At 38.9% G+C, this 18,656-nt stretch overlaps 1 protein-coding gene across 1 annotated transcript in view; it reads left to right on the plus strand.

Annotated features, from left to right (window-relative positions):
- The window catches only part of THRB (thyroid hormone receptor beta), a 422,642-nt gene that overhangs the window by 176,900 nt on the left and 227,086 nt on the right, over positions 1-18,656 (plus strand). The window contains exon 3 of the mRNA XM_004377378.2: positions 10,371-10,441. The gene's annotated coding sequence lies outside the window, so the exon portion shown is untranslated. The remainder of the gene's footprint in view (positions 1-10,370; positions 10,442-18,656) is intronic.

An 18,656-nucleotide genomic window follows, 5' to 3' on the forward strand; every position in this document is an offset into this window, starting at 1 on the left:
ACGTCACTGAATTGTACATGTAGAAATTTTTGAAATGGTGTATCTTTGGCTATGTATATTTTCACCAAAAAAAAAAAAAGGTCCTCCAAGGCCGAGAAGGGAATGTGTTGACATGTCGTGGGGTTGTTAACCAATGTCATAAAACAATATGTGTACTGACTGTTTAGTGAGAAAATATTTGTTCTGTAAACTTTCACCTAAAGTATAATAAAAAAGAAAAAAAATTTTTTTAAAAAAACCATTAAAAAAAAACATTGGCCATTTTGTACAAAAAAAAAAGCACAGTAATATCTTGAGTCCCTGGCTGATATTATTTTCCTCAAGAGAGGATTTAGTTTTGCTTTCCAGCAGGCAGTTAGAGTAAAGGCAGATGACTTGATGAGTCAGTGATTCGCTAGTTGGAAGGTGAGTTTCAGTCATTGAAGAGGGTCGATCTAGTTGTGGGTAAATCTATTTCCTAAGGTCTTAACTGGAATTCTGTGATGCTGAATTATTCTCTGGAGGTTTTTACAAACTTGATCATTGTTTTTATTTGGTTGGAAAATAATGAAATAAACTTCATCAGACATTTTATACACATATTTTATTTCTCAACCTACTATTCACAAAACTAAACCCATCCCAAGGTACTAGTTCACCCATTTTGACTCTCCAAATGTGGAGCAGAACTTTTGGGGACACTTGGAACCAACACATCTTTTCCTGGGCCTGTGCGTTGGAATCAGCATGAAACCAGACAGATATCTCCCAGTTGCCTGGGCCAGCGTTCTAATAACTATAACAGCTAACACTTATATCATACTTCCATGTGCCAGGTACTTTTCTAAGCATTTTACAGATTTTAGTATTTAATCCCTTCATTTAATCCTCATGACAATTCTGTGAATTTGGTATTGTTATTATCCCCATTTTACCTTTGAGGAACCTGAGGCGCATGGAGTCGTTAGCTGTACTCTGCATTCCTGAGGTGGACACTGGAGCACTCTGAAAGCATGACTCAGGACATGATCATGTATGTGCCTCCTTTGGCCTTCCTTGTAATAGCCTTCCACCTTGATACTGTCTCAGTATCAAGCACAGTGCCTGGCACATGAGTGTGCTCTCTATGTGTTATTTTCAATTTTTTGGCTTTATTTTTATTTTAGAAAAATTGGAAACTATAGGTAAGTATACAGAATAAAATTTAAATCATTAATAACCAGAGATCACCACTTTCATCAATTAATTGTATATCTTTATAGCCTTTTGCTCTTTTAGATAATAGCACATGAGCATCTTTGTTACTAAATCTTTGTATATAGCCATGATCATTTATGTAAGATAAATTCTGAGAAGTAGAAATGCTGAAAAGGTCATGAAACACTTCAGGCTTTTGATGCAGTCAGTAATTTTTTACTAGTTTGATGGGTGGAGGTGGGTTGGGTGGAAGGGTACACAGTAAGTGGATGAATGGAGAGATGTCGAAGTAGTCACGTGTAAGACTCTTCTAGTACCAGAGTACTGGCAAAAAGCCTCCAAAGACCTCTAGTATGATGATTTTGTAGTATTTGTTTTGTTGTTGTTTACTTTTACGAAGAGAAAATAGAATAAAGTGCTTTGTTTTATTTTTAATAAATAGCTTTGTTTTGGTAGATTACCACTAAATTTGGAGTCTTTTTTTGTTTGTTTTTTAAGCCACCTTTAATTATGTTGCTCCAATTCCAATTGTGGTCACTCGATCAAAAGAATCATTACAAATTTGTTCTGCTGTGTAATCTTGACTGACAATTTCAATTGCCCGATTCTGCTATTGCTCCTTTACGGGTAGTGGTTTCCCTGCCACACTTTGTTTGGAGATCCTCCAGCAGTGGCTTCTAAAGTGGTGAATGCCATCCTTGTTTGAAGAGGTAGGAGGGAGAATAATCTAATCCTACCAAAGAGAGAAGACAGTAAACCGATCTTGTGTTTCCATTGCTGTTGGAATAAGAGCAGTAAATGACAGCAAAACTGAATAGCTTGATACTTGCATGGTATAAATTACCTAGCGGAAGAGATGTGTTGAGATGGAGAGTGAGAATTTGATCTCTGCCTTTCAGTTTTCAGTCATTGTCAACCACGAAGTACAAAAGTTGGCTCAGCAAACCTTGGCTTCATCCTGGATGCTAGAAATTGAGCCAAGGGATTTTTTTTTTTCCTCTGCTAAATTGCACAGGATTGGTCTTTGGTGGATATGTTTACATTGGTGAATAAAGTCAGAGTACTTTGGTCATTGTCTACAGTGTTTTTAAACTACCAGTTGGGTCATGAAATCAATTTAGCAGGTCATAACTAACTTTTTAAACTGAAATCGCATATAAAATGATTTTGAATTATTGAATTATTCAAATAATCATTCATTGAAATAATGAAATAGTATATAAAAAACAGAATACAGTAGAGTAGAATGGAGTAGAAAATAACCAAGTGTATCACATGAGTAAGGATATTATTTATGGAATTTTTGTTTAGTAAAGATGTACATGTTGTTATTGTTGTTGTTGTTAGGTGTTGTTGAGTCAGTTCTGACTCGTAGCAACCCTGTGTACAACAGAATGAAATGCTGCCCAGTCCTGTGCCATCCTCGCAATCGTTGCTATTGTTGAGCTCATTGTTGTAGCCACTATGTCAGACCCTCTCATTGAGGGTCTTTCTCTGTTTTACTGACCCTCTGCTTTACTAAGCATGATGTTCTTCTCCAGGGACTTTTCCCTCCTAATAACATGTCCAAAGTACGTGAGATGAAGTCTCACCATCCTCACTTCTAAGGAGCGTTCTGGCTGTACTTCTTCCAAGACAGATTTGTTCATTCTTCTGGCCGTATATTCAATATTATTCACTAATATCATAATTCAAATGCATCAGTTCTTCTCTGGTCTTCCTTATTCATTGGTCAGCTTTCACATGCGCGTGAGGCGATTGAAAATACCATGACTTGGGTCAGGCGCTCCTTAGTCCTCAAAGTGAAACATACACAAAGATATACATGCACACATCTATGTATGTGTATAAGTATGTGTTGCAGATTAAAATGTACTTTTTATTGTGGGTCATGGTCAAATAAGTACTACTGGATATTATTTACATTAGAGTTTTTTTTTTCCATTTTCATGGAAATATTTTTATTTATAGACAATTTTCCAAAATGTTATTTGTTTGGAATTAAACAAGTCAAGTTTTGGGGTTTGAGGTTGAGATGAGTAAGGAAGGTCTCCATGTTGATATGGACAGTAATTATGTTCTTGCTGATCAAAACTCCCAAGAAGAAAATTTGGCTTATTAAAATCTCACTTTGTTATCATTCTATATAGGTGTAACTCTGATAGTTACACCTGTTTTCAAATGTCTGATGGAAAATTTCTCAATTTTAGAAAGCCACCATATGACAAATCAAAAACCAAACTCTCTGCCATCGAGTCAGTTCAAACTCGTAGTGACCTTATAGGACAGAGTAGAATTGCCCCATAAGGTTTCCAAGGCTGTAAATCTTTTACAGAAGCAGACTGCCACATCTTTCTCCCATGGAGCAAGCAGTAGGTGGGTTCGAACTGCTGATTTGTTTGGTTAGCAGCCGAGCACTTTAAACACTGTGCCACCAGGGCTCCTTGAAGGCTACTATAGGGACTTTCATTCAAATGCCAAATCATAGGTCACCATGTTCTGAAAGGAGGGTGGCTCATGGTAACGCTGTGGACCTCCTTTCCTGTGATCGGAGTTAAGAAGAATTTACCAGACAATGACACCATTAATAGCTGATTGTGATGATATACTGACTTAAAAACTTTACTATAATGATTTGATAATAGAATAAGCTTTGATTTCTGTAAAGTTTTTTCCCCTAATTCAGCTTAATTCAAATCTGTGTTAATTGCTTTGAATTAACATTAAATGGATTCATGAGCTTGGGTCAGAGCTAGCTAGTGACCTAACTGTGTATAAGTAAATTTCTCACACGTGGGAAATATGCATATAAATACTCATATGCATATCATATTAATAAGTATTACTGCGATAGGTATATGTGTATTTATATATATGTTAATGTATTTATTATGATAATATATTTTGCCACATAAACCCATTCATTGGTACTTCATCCTTACAAAATTGAAGACCAGTCAATACATTAGATAAAAAATAGTAGTTCTAGGTAAAATCTTATAGCAGAGATGGTGTTTAAGTTTCACCTTGAATCACTCAGCAGTGGCTGTCTGGGGTGCTATTTCAAAAGGATTTCCGGTTTGCATTTGGACTCAGCAGTAAAAACAGTTGCATTTGATTAGTGATGTCTGTGATGAGCATGAGAAGCGGACAATGGCACCTATTTATCTTGGAACTTTTCAGTTTAGTAAATCTTTTTAGTATCTTGGAAACATCAGTTGTTTCCTCTATTTTACAGGGGAAGGGAAGGGGACAGCAGATGGATGTCGCCCAGAGTTAACTCTTTCAGTATCTCTGGGCTTTGTTTATTTCTGTTCATGTTCATCCAGATCATTTGTTTAGACAGTGCTTCGTAAGTGTTTATATCTATTTATACATTCTGTTCCCGCTGCCACTGTTACATTTTTTATCCTCATTAAAGGAATTATTATAGAGCTTTCTAGTTGGCTTCCCTGCTTAAAATTTTTGGTGGGGTCAGAGGTCATGGACTCCATTGAAAATCTCTCAGAATACCATCTCTCAGAACATTGAATGCTTACACAAATTTCCACAGATTATTTCAGGAGGATTGTTAATTCCCTGAGGCCTGCACTTAGTTAATAATCTCTACTCTAGTTCCCACTGTTTCAATCCAACCCTCAAATTTTTATCAGAGTACTTTTCCTGATAGAATATTACACCGTTCACAGTTTGGGTCATATTACTCTCTGCTCAGAACCATTTAATTTCCTATTGCCTTCAGAACAAAGTCCAATCTGCTTAGACTGGAATCTAAAATCTTTCAAGCTCTACCTCTGTTCCTGCCTCTGTAGTCTCATTACTCACTCTCCCCTACTGCTGCCTCCTCACAAATACACAACTGTCTAAGCCAAACCAGAATACAGGCAGGTCCCTGCATTATGAACGAATTTCATTCCTAGATCTGTCTTTAAGTTGAATTTGTACGTAAATTGGAGCAATTAGGTATGGTTCATATTTAACATAAGTTAGTCAAATGTTTGTCTTACTATATAGTATATAATGTACCTTTCTAGGCATAAAAAATGTTAAAGAAACGCTTCCAGATACACTAAAATATCTTGAACATAGTAATATAGTAATAAGAATATGTTTTGATGCTCATTGCAAAGTAGCGCCTGTTTGTTATTACAAACTATTGGACGTACTTGGAATTTTTAATGTAATGAGCTTTATGGGGGTTGGTTCTTAACTACAGATTGTACGTAAATAGGACCTTTGTAACCTGGGGACTGCCTATGCTTGCTTTCCCCAATATTTCCTGCACTTGCAGGCCTCTCTGCCTTTGCTCCCACAGGTGCTGCTGCCTGAACATCCTCTCCCTCGTTCCCCGCTATTTGGGCCCTTTCCAACCTTCAAGCCCAGTATCTGTTCTAATTCTCAGTTATTTTTATGTATGTAGCACTTACTGCTGAACAATACCTTGCATAGGGCTTTACACATCATCTTGGTGAGTTTGCCTGTTTGCCTTCAGATCCATTCCTTGCCTTCCCCCTGACCTGCCCTGAGGGCTGCATCCTGAGGGTCATTGCTGCCCAGGTTCCTGGGTTAATTGGCCTCTATCTGAGTTTAGTTGTTGGAAGGTTTTGGAAGGAGATTGGAAAACAGAAGGAAAGAAGAAGCTCGGGTGTTTCTTCCCAGCTTGCTCTGCCTCAGACAGTATCTCTGAGAGCAGCTAGGTCTCCTCTGTGGCTTCAGTTCCTCCTGGAGGACCCACCCAGCTTTCAGCTTCTGCTGGGCAACCTTGTCCTCAAGGCTCCTTTTTTTGTCCCTGTAGCTTTGGGGTTTCCTGCCACTATGGAACTCCTGGATGCCTCGTTCTCCCCTGTTTGGCCTCTCATCTTTTTCTTCACCTGTGTAATAAATCCCCTGCATTAAAGTCCCTCTGTTTAAATACTTAGACTGGTTTATATTTTCCTGGTTGTACCTTGACTGATACAGCTGACATTTGGTGGATAGTTGCTGAATTTTCTTAACTAATTTTAAAATCATCTTCTCTATGGGCCTCTCTTTTTTGAGTGAAGCAGGGCTAGGACCTATTTCAGTTATCCAGAGCACAATAACATTACTTAGGGTTACCTGGGATAGTAACAAACTACCTCAAAACTCAGTGGTTTAAAACAATGAGCATTTATTAGCATCTGAGGGTGGTCTGGATGGTCCCTCCAGTCCCAGCTGGGCTCATTCATGCATCTGTGGTCAGCTGTACATCAGTTAGGTGACTGCTCATCTTGGCTGGGTGCTGTCATTTGTATGGGACTTGGCTGGTCTAGGTTGCCCTTGGTCAAGATAACTGAAGTGAGCCAACTCCGTTCCATGTTTGTAACCCCAACAGGCTAATCCAGGCATATTCTTATGGTGATGACAGTGGAACAAAAGAAAACACGTAAACATGCCAAGAAGCTTATCCAACCTCTGCATGCAGCAAGTCTGCTAACATTCCGTTGGCAAAAGCAAGTCCTATGGCCAAAACCAGAATCAAAGGACAAGAAAACAGATTCAACCTCTTTAATGAGAGGAACTGCAAAGTCACATGGCAAAATGGTGGATACAGTGGGGTGAACAATGAAGGCCATTAATGCAATGAAATCCGTCTATCTCAGGCTCCATTAGGATTTGGTGAGAGAACCAAGCCCAAACAAAGACCTGATTCTGACTCATAGTGACCCTGTAGGACACAGTAGAACTGTCCCATAGAGTTTCCAAGGCCGTAAATGTTTATGGAAGCTAATTGCCACATCTGTCTCCCGTGGAGCAGCTGGTGGGTTTGAACCACCGACCTTTCGGTTAGCAGCTGAGCGCGCTTAACCACTGCACCACCAGAGCTCTGATGAGCGAACAGAGACTAAAAAAATATGGATAGATAAAATTAATTTTTTGCCATTAAGATTAACTCTTTTAAATTAAATCTTTGCAATAAAATACACATTATGGATTTGCTGGTTTGTTCTGGACAGTTTCATCTGTACATAGTTACTGTCAAAAAAAAAAAAAGGACCAAGTAAAGAGCCATTTATAAATAACATAATAGTAAACCAAGTTAAAGGGACTTTATTTATTCTTTAACCTTCAATTTGCATTAATTGGAAGCAGTCTTGGGAAATTGTGCCAACCTCACCTCAGGTCAGATGCCTTAACAAAATGAACTGTTTCATGCCTAGAAATAAATGTATTCCAAATATAAATATAACTCAGTTACAAAAAAGATTCTTTTGAAAGTACAAAATAACCACACTGTTAATATATTTGTGCCGCAATTAAAAATGTGTAAAGAAGACATATTCTGGGCTAAAGTTGTCCCGGGAGTGATTCTTGCTTTTGCTTTGAATCTTGTGTAAACAAAATTGGACAGTCTCCTTTGAGCCATGAGCAAAATCCCAGCTCCCTATTTTTCTAAAGAAAAGAAGAATTCAAAATGGTTATGTTTAAGTTGGAAGAGTCCAAGGCTTGACCTTGCTGCTTTAAATGTCTTTCATCACTGGGAAATTACTTTGGATTTGTCTACTTGGAGAACTCAAATTTGGTTCATTCTGGGTTTGAGGCACACCATGAAAGAAATGCTGTGTGGTTGCATTATATAAAAATTTGGAACCTCAGTGACATTGTTTTTCAGTTTTCTTCTTTGCAATTTTATCATTAAAACCTGAGCCTATTCTCAGTAATTTAGAACAAGGCTTTCTGGGCGAGATTCCTAGCTAGCCTCTTCTCGTTCAATTTTGGACAAAGTACGTAACCTTTCTTTGCCTCTTTGTTCCTCATCTGGAAAATGGGGTTATTAATAATACTTGCCCAGGTGATCATTGTGAAGATTGAACTAAGTGAAATAATTTGCACAACCCAGCCCATAAAGTATGCTTAATAAATGTTATGTGTAAAACTGCTTAGTATTATTAATAATTCGTTGAGAATTTTTATGTTGTTATCACTGAGTCAAGTTCATACATAGTCTTCAAAGTTTAAATCAGAATTATATCCTCAGAAAATATATCAAGGCCTGATATTGTTTTTATACAGAAGGTACTGTTTTTAGATATGAGTATCAGGAGTAGTGGTATGTTTTTAATCATGATCACCATAAAGCCATAATAACAGTAACAAAGCAAACTTCTTTCTGATCTTGTCAACTAGTACTTGAGAATACTTTTAGGGTATGCTTCGTCAGGGTCTTGGTCTTCAGCTTAATACTATCAGAATTTCTGATTGTCTGTATGATGTCACTTTTGGTTTGAGCATTTATGACGAAAGCAGTGGAGAAGAATTTTGAAGGAAATAGAAAATAGATAAATACAACTCCAAATGCTTGCTTAGTATTGTTTTAAAAGGGAAGAAAATTAATAAGCAGATCCATTTTTAACAAACTTTCAGCATCTTGAGTGTCCATGCTACATGGAGTCACTAGTGTGGAAGGACCATTCTAAAAACAAGGACATGGCAGCACTCTTGAGAAGCTCAGAGTAGAATAGCAAAGAAAATTCACACATTCACACTTATGTATACACACCCTTACAAAACCAATAACCACTTTAAAGAGATATCAAGTGCTTTTATGGTGCCATAAACGTTGGATGCTGGGTAAAAAGACAATGACTGAGTGTATCTATTCAGTGTGGCATTTAAAGGGGATGAGCTCTAATAGATCAACAGGGTTAAATCTCAGAGACATGATGTTCAGTCAAAACTGTAGAATGTTATTACACATACATTAAGTTCATATCTTCTAGGTAAATTAAAAACACATAAGCACTCGTTATTGCCCTGAATATATAGTGGCGTCACTAGAGGTGTGCAGGAAGTGTGGACCGCACAGGGTGACACTGTCAGAGGGGGTGACCCCAAGATGACTGTCTATAAAATTTTTGTGCAGTGTTTCAGCAGAAATGTATTATTTTTTCTATAAAAATATCCCTGTAGTTATAACAAAAAAAATTTTTCATAAGCCCAGCTTACATGTACCAATATACCTACAAAGCTAATACTCTATGCTAATTTACTTTTTGAACCTTCCAGTGGGCTCAGGTCAGAGCTGTCATTATTATCCAATTACAATGGTGCTTCGAATCATGTGGTTTCATCTGCACGCACTACAAGCATGCACTGTTGTTTTCGTTGCTGCTGGTGTTTTTATAGTCACTGATCTTGTCAGATTTTCTGGTATTTTAGCTAAATATTGTGGTGATTAGCATGAAGGGGGTGGCACCATGAGTTACCTCCCTGGGTGACACCAACCCTAGTGACGCCACTGCATATATATGTATTTAAATGTAGAAGACGTGAACGGGAAAGATATAAACTGAATTCATGGTCTGGGCTTGGGCTGAAGTTGCAGAGGGACTTATGCTCTGTTTTTTAACTAAAACAAACAAAATTGAGCAGATACGACAAAATGTTAACAATGGTCTATTTAAAATGTTACAAATGGTCTGGTGATGGGAACCTAGACATTTGTTCTACTAACCTTTATGTTTCTGTGATTTCTAAGTTGCCCACAACAAAAACGGTGGGACCACAGTTAGTAGAAAATCAGATTTTTGCTTGCTGTGCAGACAGACACTTAGAGACATGGTCGGCTGCATGAGCAGATGCCGTGGTCTGTTTAGCTGCCTTTCTTATTATACCTGCAGGAAGGGATCCCAATATAAGTGAGCTTAAAATAATATAGGCAACTCCATAGCTTCATGCGCCAGTGCATATCGTGACGTTTCATTCAGGGCTGTAGGGTAATGACCCCGCCATGGCACCATTGCAGATTTTATTTGTTAAGGCTTATCCAAGGGACCATCTGCTGAAAGACAGTTGGACCCTATTTAGCACAAGTATCTAGACAGCTTAAGATTCACGCTTGCCTCCTAGTCATCTTCCCAGGCTGGGAATCCAAAACTCCTAGCTTTTGTCCCTGACACTCCATAGAAAAGTAGGTCTTTGAGATCCACAAAAGTGATCCTGTGTCTGTAATGTGCCGTTACAGTCCTTGTATTAAAGTCTCTTTCTCTGAAGCCCTCTACCCCTTAGAATGAGATTTCATCTAAATCTATTTGCATTTATTCAAAATCAGAGACAGCTCTGAAACCAGATTCTATTTAAACACAGAAGAGCAGTTGCAGATTAATCAAGTGCTGAGGAACTTAAAAAAAATAAAACAAAAACCTATTAATCTTCTTGTGTTTCCTTTTTTCCAGATCTGCAGTTTCCTCCCGTTGGCCGTTCTGCGTGGGTGCCAAGTTCCTCACGTGATTTGATGGATAAGAAGGTCAGCTGTCAGTCATAACTTCACCATTTGCAGACTCATGATCTTTGCCACTAATTGTCATTTTTTTAGTGTTGTGGCAATTACGTCCTAATGTGTGGTGTTGATGCTGTTATTTAACATAGTTTTGGGCTCTGTCGGTGTTCAGGAGAAATACAGAACATGAAATGGGCTAAAACATGCTGGAGAAATGTATGCTACCAATTCCCTTGGGGGGAAAAGAATAATAATAGAACAGTGAGAGAAAGGAGCCTGGTTTTCACTTGTTATGTGGGGAAACTGTGCTGGCTGAAGATGCAGAGTTCCTCTCAATGCATCTTTTCTTTGAGCGTTATACTGTAACAGGCACAAAAATTAGAGCAAGTCAGATGGGGCATAAATACCTGCCATAGGTCCACTTTCTTTACCGACAGACCCCCTGAATCCTCCCTTTAGTCCCGAGGTGTTTTGTAATATTGAGTGGCCTGTTTGGAGTCCCAGGCTGTAACTTGGAACCCAGTTTGCTTACCTTATTATAACAACACAGTTTCAGTTTGTCTCTGTAGTTAAAGCTGTGTCAGCACTTTCCTTGCTGTGTTTATTATTTTTGGCAGTTTAAAAGTTAAGCATGAAAAAAATGTCTTTCTGGCCATTAAGATGGCATTCAGGCTTGGCCAGGGTCTGGTGGAGTCTATAGAAATACTTGCTGGCTGCAGGAGTTGGGTCTTCTCAATGATGCCTTTGTGCCTCCCCTTCCCCATGGCCCCTGGCTTATTGTCCAGGCGCCTCAGTTTGGGTGGTGCTATCTGATTGTAACCAGTACTAATATTACAGTGCTGAATGCCCGGGCCCTCACCTGGAGCCCCCAGTCTGGCTGCTTCTGTCTCCCAGCCCTCCCTTGGGGAAACCACTCACAGCTTTCTTATCAGAAAACAGTATTTGTAATTTATGGAACGTTCAAGGGAGAGAAATCACTATGAATCATCTAGACCTGTGGTTCTCTAACTTCTTTTTCCATAAAATAAAATCTTATAGTGAACCCCAATTTGTAAGAGATATGAAAGTAGAGCTGTTCTGTTTGAAGGTGAAAGGGTAGCCACAAACCTCACTCCTCAGCCTTTTCTTCACCCCATCCCCGATCAAGGAGCCCCACCCCCAGGAAAACTAGGGCTCCTCAGGATACTTGCACACCATTCTTGCTGTGCATTCTCCTCAATTCACAGATAAGGAAACTTGGAGAATATTTTTATGGATGTCCAAATAATAAGGCATTAAACACAAAAAAGCACATGCTATGAACCCATTTATATTTCTGGAAAAGGTGATTTCTAGTGTATAGTGATAAAAATTAAAACAGTGGTTACCTTGGGGAGGAGAGGAGATTGACTGGGAAGGGGCATGAGGAAATTTTCTAGAATGTTCCATATCTTTATAAAAGTATAGGTTACATGAGTGTATGCATTTGTCAAAACTCATCTATGCGTTTTACTTTATGTAAATTATACCTCACTTAAAAAATGAAAACCAAGAGGGAAAATAAAACAAAACAATAAATTAGGCATTTAGTAGATAAAACTGCTGTGGCCAGATTTGTGAGTTTGATCAACTTTCTTGAAGCTGAGTGGGCTCTTTACTGAGTCGGGTCTAAGGTCATTATGCACAATTTTCAGAAAATAGGAGATCTTACTGTTCTTCTTTGTTTGATAATCACCAAAACCAGAGAATATCTGAAAATGGAGCAAGTAAGCAAGTATCTGTTCAGGCTTTCCAGCCTGTAACATGGCTTAGGTGTGATATATGGAAGTACTGGGGGTGGAGATCCCAGGTACAATACTTGATTCCATTGGATCATGGGAGCCAAGAATTATTGCCCTTCTGCTGTGCAGCAGATATAGTATAAGGAGCCACAGAGACAAGCCATTTTCCAGATAGGGTGCTGTAAGCTTTGGAGGATCTGAGAAGCCCTTTAAAAGCCTCCGCTGGGAAGGGTGCTGGGAGGTTGGCAGCATTTCAGTCATCTATCCAAGAGGCAGCTTGACTTTTATCTGTTTAGATATTAGGCTTCTAGATCAGATTTCATGTATATAAAGGGTTCCACAAATGAAAAAGGTATGGCAAATATTACATGTATTATACATACATTTGGGTGTACGTTATTTATTTCATTAATCATTCATATGACTTGGAACGCTACTCCTTTATGCACACCTGGCTTATAGCTCATGAGTGTGCAGACACGGGTCCAGGTTGGTATTGCACGTATTGTCTGCAGGGTCACTCTGATCTGGACTCAGCCTAATAGTTAGTCTTAGCTTCAACTCCTACCCCACCAAAGAAGGGTCTCTTCTGGGCCCCATTCCAGGGCTTTGACCCAATCAGGACCACTGTGAGAAAGACGGAAGATCCAAACAAGCCTGGGACATTCTGGAGGTGCTGAGCTTATAATTGGCCATTGTAGGCTCTCCATTCAGTGCTGTATTGACCCTTGCCGAGAGAAACTGGAAGATATTGTTCTTTAATTTGGGATTTTATATTGTTCTATAATCTCTATTTTACAGATGTAAACCTCATTTTTGTCATACATTATCTTAACGTGTATTGGTAATAATGTGGGAGTAGTTCTATGCTGTCCTATAGAGTCATGGTGAGTTGGAGTCTACTCGATGGCAATGGGTTTGGTTTGGTTTTGGTATTAATAATGCAAAGTCCCTGGGAGGTACAAATTATTAACATGCTCAGCTACTAACCAAAAGGTTGGCAGTTCGAATCCACCCAGAGGCACCTCAGACGAAAGGCCTGGTGATGTACTTCTGAAAAAATCAGCCATGGAAAGCCCTATGGAGCACAGTTCTACTTTGACACACATGGGGTCACCATGAATTGGAATTGACTCGACAACAACTGATATTAATAATGCTGGGGAAATTCTTCATAATATTTTAGTGTTTTGCTCATACTCATCTGAATGGTTTTTCAATGACCTATAAAATGCAAGATTTCTTTTCATATATCTTAACTCAGTGGAATTTTGGTGACGCAGGTTAGAAGACAGGCCTCAAGTGACACCTGCAAAATAGGCTAACCATGGATTCAGTCTTTTTGCGTTCAGCATGTGGCAGGTATTATCAAACAATTGACCTTGTAACTAAATTCTTATAATAAGGCATTTTGACTGTCTAAAAAGCACTATCTTTTCCCTGAAATACTTTGATACAACCCTATCTAAATTTTTCCATTTGTGCGTTTTCCAAGTCAGGCAGGAAAATGGAAGGTAATTATTTCAGTTGAAATGCAGCTAAGGACATAGGCTGAGGCCGTCAACTCTACTTTTTTAGAGCCAGGTAAGAACACTGGGGCTGGGAAGAGCAAGGGAAATGGGGAAATGTTTTTACAAAGGAAATGATGTTGGTAAATGGCAAGAGAGGGTCACATGTAGACGGAGCAGGAAGGATTTGAAGATGTTCAAATGTTCCAGCTTTGAAGCTGTATTACTTTTCTTCAGAAAGGACAAACTGTCTATAAGTTGAGTGATTTCCCAACAAAGGGTGAAGTCACACATTAACACTAACGAAGCTGTGGTAAAACTGAATCATCTGTAAAAAAGAACTTTTTAAATAACCAAGACATTCTCGTAACCCACACATACCGTGCTTTGCCTGCATAAACGTACTTATTTACTAATCAAACCAAATTTAATGTAGCAAGAGATTTTTATCCAACCAGTGTAGCTTAGTGAACACAAGAAGAGACGTTAAATTCCACAATCTAAGAGTTTGAGTACAATTTGATTTGCTTCTTTACAATTTTCTGCCCGTTTGGAAGGAACCATTTCTTCAAATCATTAAGAGTCAACTGATCCAAATGGAAAGCACCAAGAAAGAAACAGTGTGTCTTGCCCATTCCAGTGACTCTGGTCAAGTGATTTTCACAGAGCCAACGCCGTTGAAGTTGGTGTATTTATGGCTTGTTTTTTAGTTTATTTATGTATTTATAGATTTACTTATTTCCTAAATGGTCTTAGGAAAATAGAATTTACATATAGTCAGATTTTAACTACTCACAAGAATAAAGAACAATAATTAAAGTCCAACCCATTGACTTTTTTAACCAAACTATTTGTAAAGGCTGTTGAGTGGGAAAATATCCTGATCTGAGTTATATCTCCTTTTCTTTCCCTATGGGTGGCACTGGACAAAAAAAAGAAAAAAGAGAGAGAGAAAGGAAAATAGCAAATACCTTAATGTGTATATTATTATTCTCTGTTTCCAGAGAAGGAAATTGAGGGTAGAATGATAACATGCCTACAGCTTTCATTGTCACAGTGGCAGACCAAAGAAACCCATTGCCACTGAGTCAATTCCAACTCATAGAGACCCTATAGGACAGAATAGAACTGCCTCATAGGGTCTCCAGGGAGCAGCTAGTGGATTTGAACTGCCAACCTTTTGGTTAGCAGCCAAATGCTTAAACACTTCTCCACCAGGGCTCCCACAGTGGTGAAAACCAAAAACCAAACCAGTTGCTGTCGATTCTGACTCATAGTGACCCTGGCAGGGCTGGCTTTAATTCAGATCTTTCAATCTGCAAACCTCTGTTCTTAAGAGGAGATGCAATGGATTGAAACGAATCAGCATACTGCTTTGGCTGGATTGGAGAAAGAGCTAAATTTGTGAAGAGAATGAAACTAGTTTGGGCCTTGAAGTGTCACAGTTGTTGGGAGAGTCTCCTTGGGGAATGTTTCAGAACATCTAGAATGTCCAAAAATATCTTCACCTTTGTCAAATCCCTGTTGTTGACTCTCTGGAACAGGTCTGAACCTGTATTAAACATGTTGTGAACATCTTTGCAACTACATAGTGAGAGCACAGCCGAAGGTCACAGAAAAAACCAGTAGAATTTTAGCAAAACAAAAGGTATCTTTGGAGGATAATGTCTACTTCAGCTCTGTTTATGTCTGTTGGTGTCCTTCTTCAAGACAAGATTTCAGCTCACTGTTGCCAACTCCATGTCCACCTGATATGGCCTGAGACCATGTTCTATTCTTTAGTATAGTCCCATTCCTTTCAACTGAGTGAGAAGGTCACATTTTCACAGGGCTTTATTCCAGCTGTTAATAGTTTTTGACATCACAGGATTGTTTCTCAATGAGTCAGTTTAAAAACATGTATTAAACACCTATTTTGTGCAAGCAACAGAGCCAAAGGTTGGAGGATGTTTCCTGCCATCACATTTGTTGGTTGGTTGGGGAAGTTAATACACACGGACGAGAAAGATTAACTGATTATTCGGGACACCATAAGAGACATAGTCATTTGGAAATATTTCTTCAGAGCCTAGATAGACAGCAAAAGGTATTCAATAACAACCTCAGGAATACCATGACTTTGAATTGTACGTTTTAGAATGAGTAAATCTGGTCTGGCAGAAAGAACAGGGAAAGGCCATTCTTGATGGGATGAGCATTTTGAGCAAATGTGTGTGTGTATATATTTAAAAAAATAAAAACCAACAAATATGTATTTGCTGGTTTGTGTTTTTTAGATATATATATATATATATATTTATATGTATATAAAAGCAAAACAAACCCAACCCATTGCCATCGAGTCAATTCTGACTCATAGCAACCTACAGGACGAGTAGAACTGCCCCATAGAGCTTCCAAGGAGCTCCTGGTGGATTCAAACTGCAGACCTTTTGGTTAGTAGACGTAGCACTTAACCACTACACCACCAGGGTTTCCATATATATATATACATGTAGCTAAAAGAGATCTTCCAAAAAAAAAATGAGCAGACCAGTCTCACATTGCTCAGGGTTTGTTTAGGGAGGAAGGCAAGATGATTAGAACTTGATTACAGAAGCCTCCACATCCAGGTTAAGGAATTTTGTCTTAATTTATTCTTAAATATATTAATTAGGATTAGATTTGCCTACCTATAACAGAAAACTCTGTTAACTTAAATACACAAAGTTGGGATAGTTCTATAATCATCAGGGACTCAGGTACTTTCTATCTTTCTGTGTTGATGTTCTTAGCATATGGCTTTATCATCAAAGTTACCTTCTGGCCCAAGATGGCTGCTGGAGCTCTGCCCTTATACATAAACTCTAGGCAGCAGGAAATGGGAGGTGGGGGAGGAAGGGAGGACTCCAATTACGAGCTGTCCAGCTGTGTGTCACCTCCTTAGGCGGCCTTACCAGAGTTCCAACCCAACAACTTCTACCTACAGTCTCATCTGCCAATTCTTAGTTGCAAAGGAGGCTGGAAAATGTACCTGGGAACCATTCCAAACAGCTTGAAAATGAGATTCAGTTATAAAGGGTATTGAGGAGGCACCTAGGTGAAGCCTGGTCACAATTCTGCAGCACAACTTTTCAATTATGAAGGAAAATGACCAGGGTGGTGCTTTAGGGGGACCCATCTGGTAGGCAAGTGCATGATGTTTTGATAAAAATGAGAGTATTAGAATGTAGTTTTAAGGATTTCAGCTTGTGGGACAAGTTTTGTATCAGTGACGTGGCATGGGGCAGATGATAAGAGATGAATGTGATAGAATTTGTAAAGAATGAAATGGTCAAGGAGAGTGTATTCATTAATTAGCTGTGTGATTCAAAACTATGTTTTAAAAACATACACAAATATATATATGTATGTGTGCATACATATTACGTAATGTTTGTATATATACATATACACACATATATACGTATATATATAATATGTATATATGTATTGTGTGTGTGTGTGTGTGTGTGTGTGTGTGTGTGAATGGCAGCACAGAAAAGATATTTAGCTGAACTTCTAGGAAAGAGGATCTGAATAAACAAAAGGGTTGCATGGTATTTTCCTATATAGACAATTGGCTGGGAATTTAATGACGTGATCTCTTGGTCATAAACGAATCAATCAATCTACAAAAACAACAAAGTAAAATCTCTCTAGGGCTCCAGACCACCCATAGCAATGATTTTCAAATTTTACCATCCCTAAGAATCCCCTTGAAAAAGAAAGGAAACCAAAACACGGACTAAATTATATAACTTGCAAAGGGTGTGAAAGAAAGAGTAGCCGTAAAGATAACTAAGAAGTTATCACTGGAGCCAAGCTAGAGAAGTAAGAAAGTTAGAATGGGGGAGGGACCAGCTGTTTGTTGGTTTCTTGGTTTTTGCCCCTTCTTTCTTTTTCTCCTTCCTTCTTTCTGTTCTTTTTTTAATTTTAGGAGGATTACGTTTGAGTTTCGTAAGCATGTTTTCATAAACTTTTCATTATGGCCCCCAAATGAGAAAGAATTTAACTCCTAAATCTTCATCACGCCCCTTTGTTAAACCTGAGGGTTGCAAGTAATGTCTTACCATTTTGCAGATGACAAAACCAAGACCCCTCTATGGTGTTGACAGGATGGAACGAGAGCCCCTCCAGCACAGCTGTTTTGGAACACCTTGCATCCATGGTCCATAGTACACCCACACAGGCACACGTCCCTGTGTGTGTAATCCACCAAGCTGGGCAAGAATGACGAAATTTGTCAATACTACCTTCTTACTGCTGTATGTTTAACACTCTTGGTTCCAAGGCAAAATTTCATGTTTTTCATTTTAGGTATTAAAATCAGAGTAAGCATAATGTGATTTGTCTGATTTTAACCCCTCTCTGAATGCATTTTTAGAAGCTAGTATGAGCCCCAGTTTTTCCCACCAAATGTTGGTGAGGTGGAAGGTTTGGTTGGTGATCTGATTCCAAAAGGTCACAGCCTCGAAAACCCTATGGAGCAGTTCTACTCTGCCCACATGGGATCGCCATGAGTCGGGATCACCATGAGTCAGAATCGACTAGACAGCAACTAAGAACAATAACATTTGCTACTCAGAGTGTGGTTTGTGGCCAGCAGCACTGGCATCACCTGGGAGCTAGCTGGAAATGCAGAATCTCAGGCTCCACCTAGAGCTAGTAAATCAGAATCTGTACTTTAACAAGATCCACGTGTTTCTTATGCACAGTTAAATCGGTGAAGCACTAAGTCAATACTCAGGGCCCTTGAGGCCACACATTACTGTCTGTATTGAATGATGGTTGTTATTGCTGCCCAAAGAATATTCTAAAGTACAACAGCCATTAACAACTCCTGTCTTGGCCTGGGGAACATTTGCCATTTTAAAGAACTGAAATACTGCTCCCCGGAAGCAAAGAGAGAACAGGATCCAAAAATTATGCTTAGGATGGTGGTTGCCCGGGGCC

This window comes from Trichechus manatus, unplaced genomic scaffold, assembly GCF_000243295.1.
Source record: "Trichechus manatus latirostris isolate Lorelei unplaced genomic scaffold, TriManLat1.0 scaffold00049, whole genome shotgun sequence".
In the NCBI taxonomy this organism is placed as follows: Eukaryota; Metazoa; Chordata; class Mammalia; order Sirenia; family Trichechidae; genus Trichechus; species Trichechus manatus.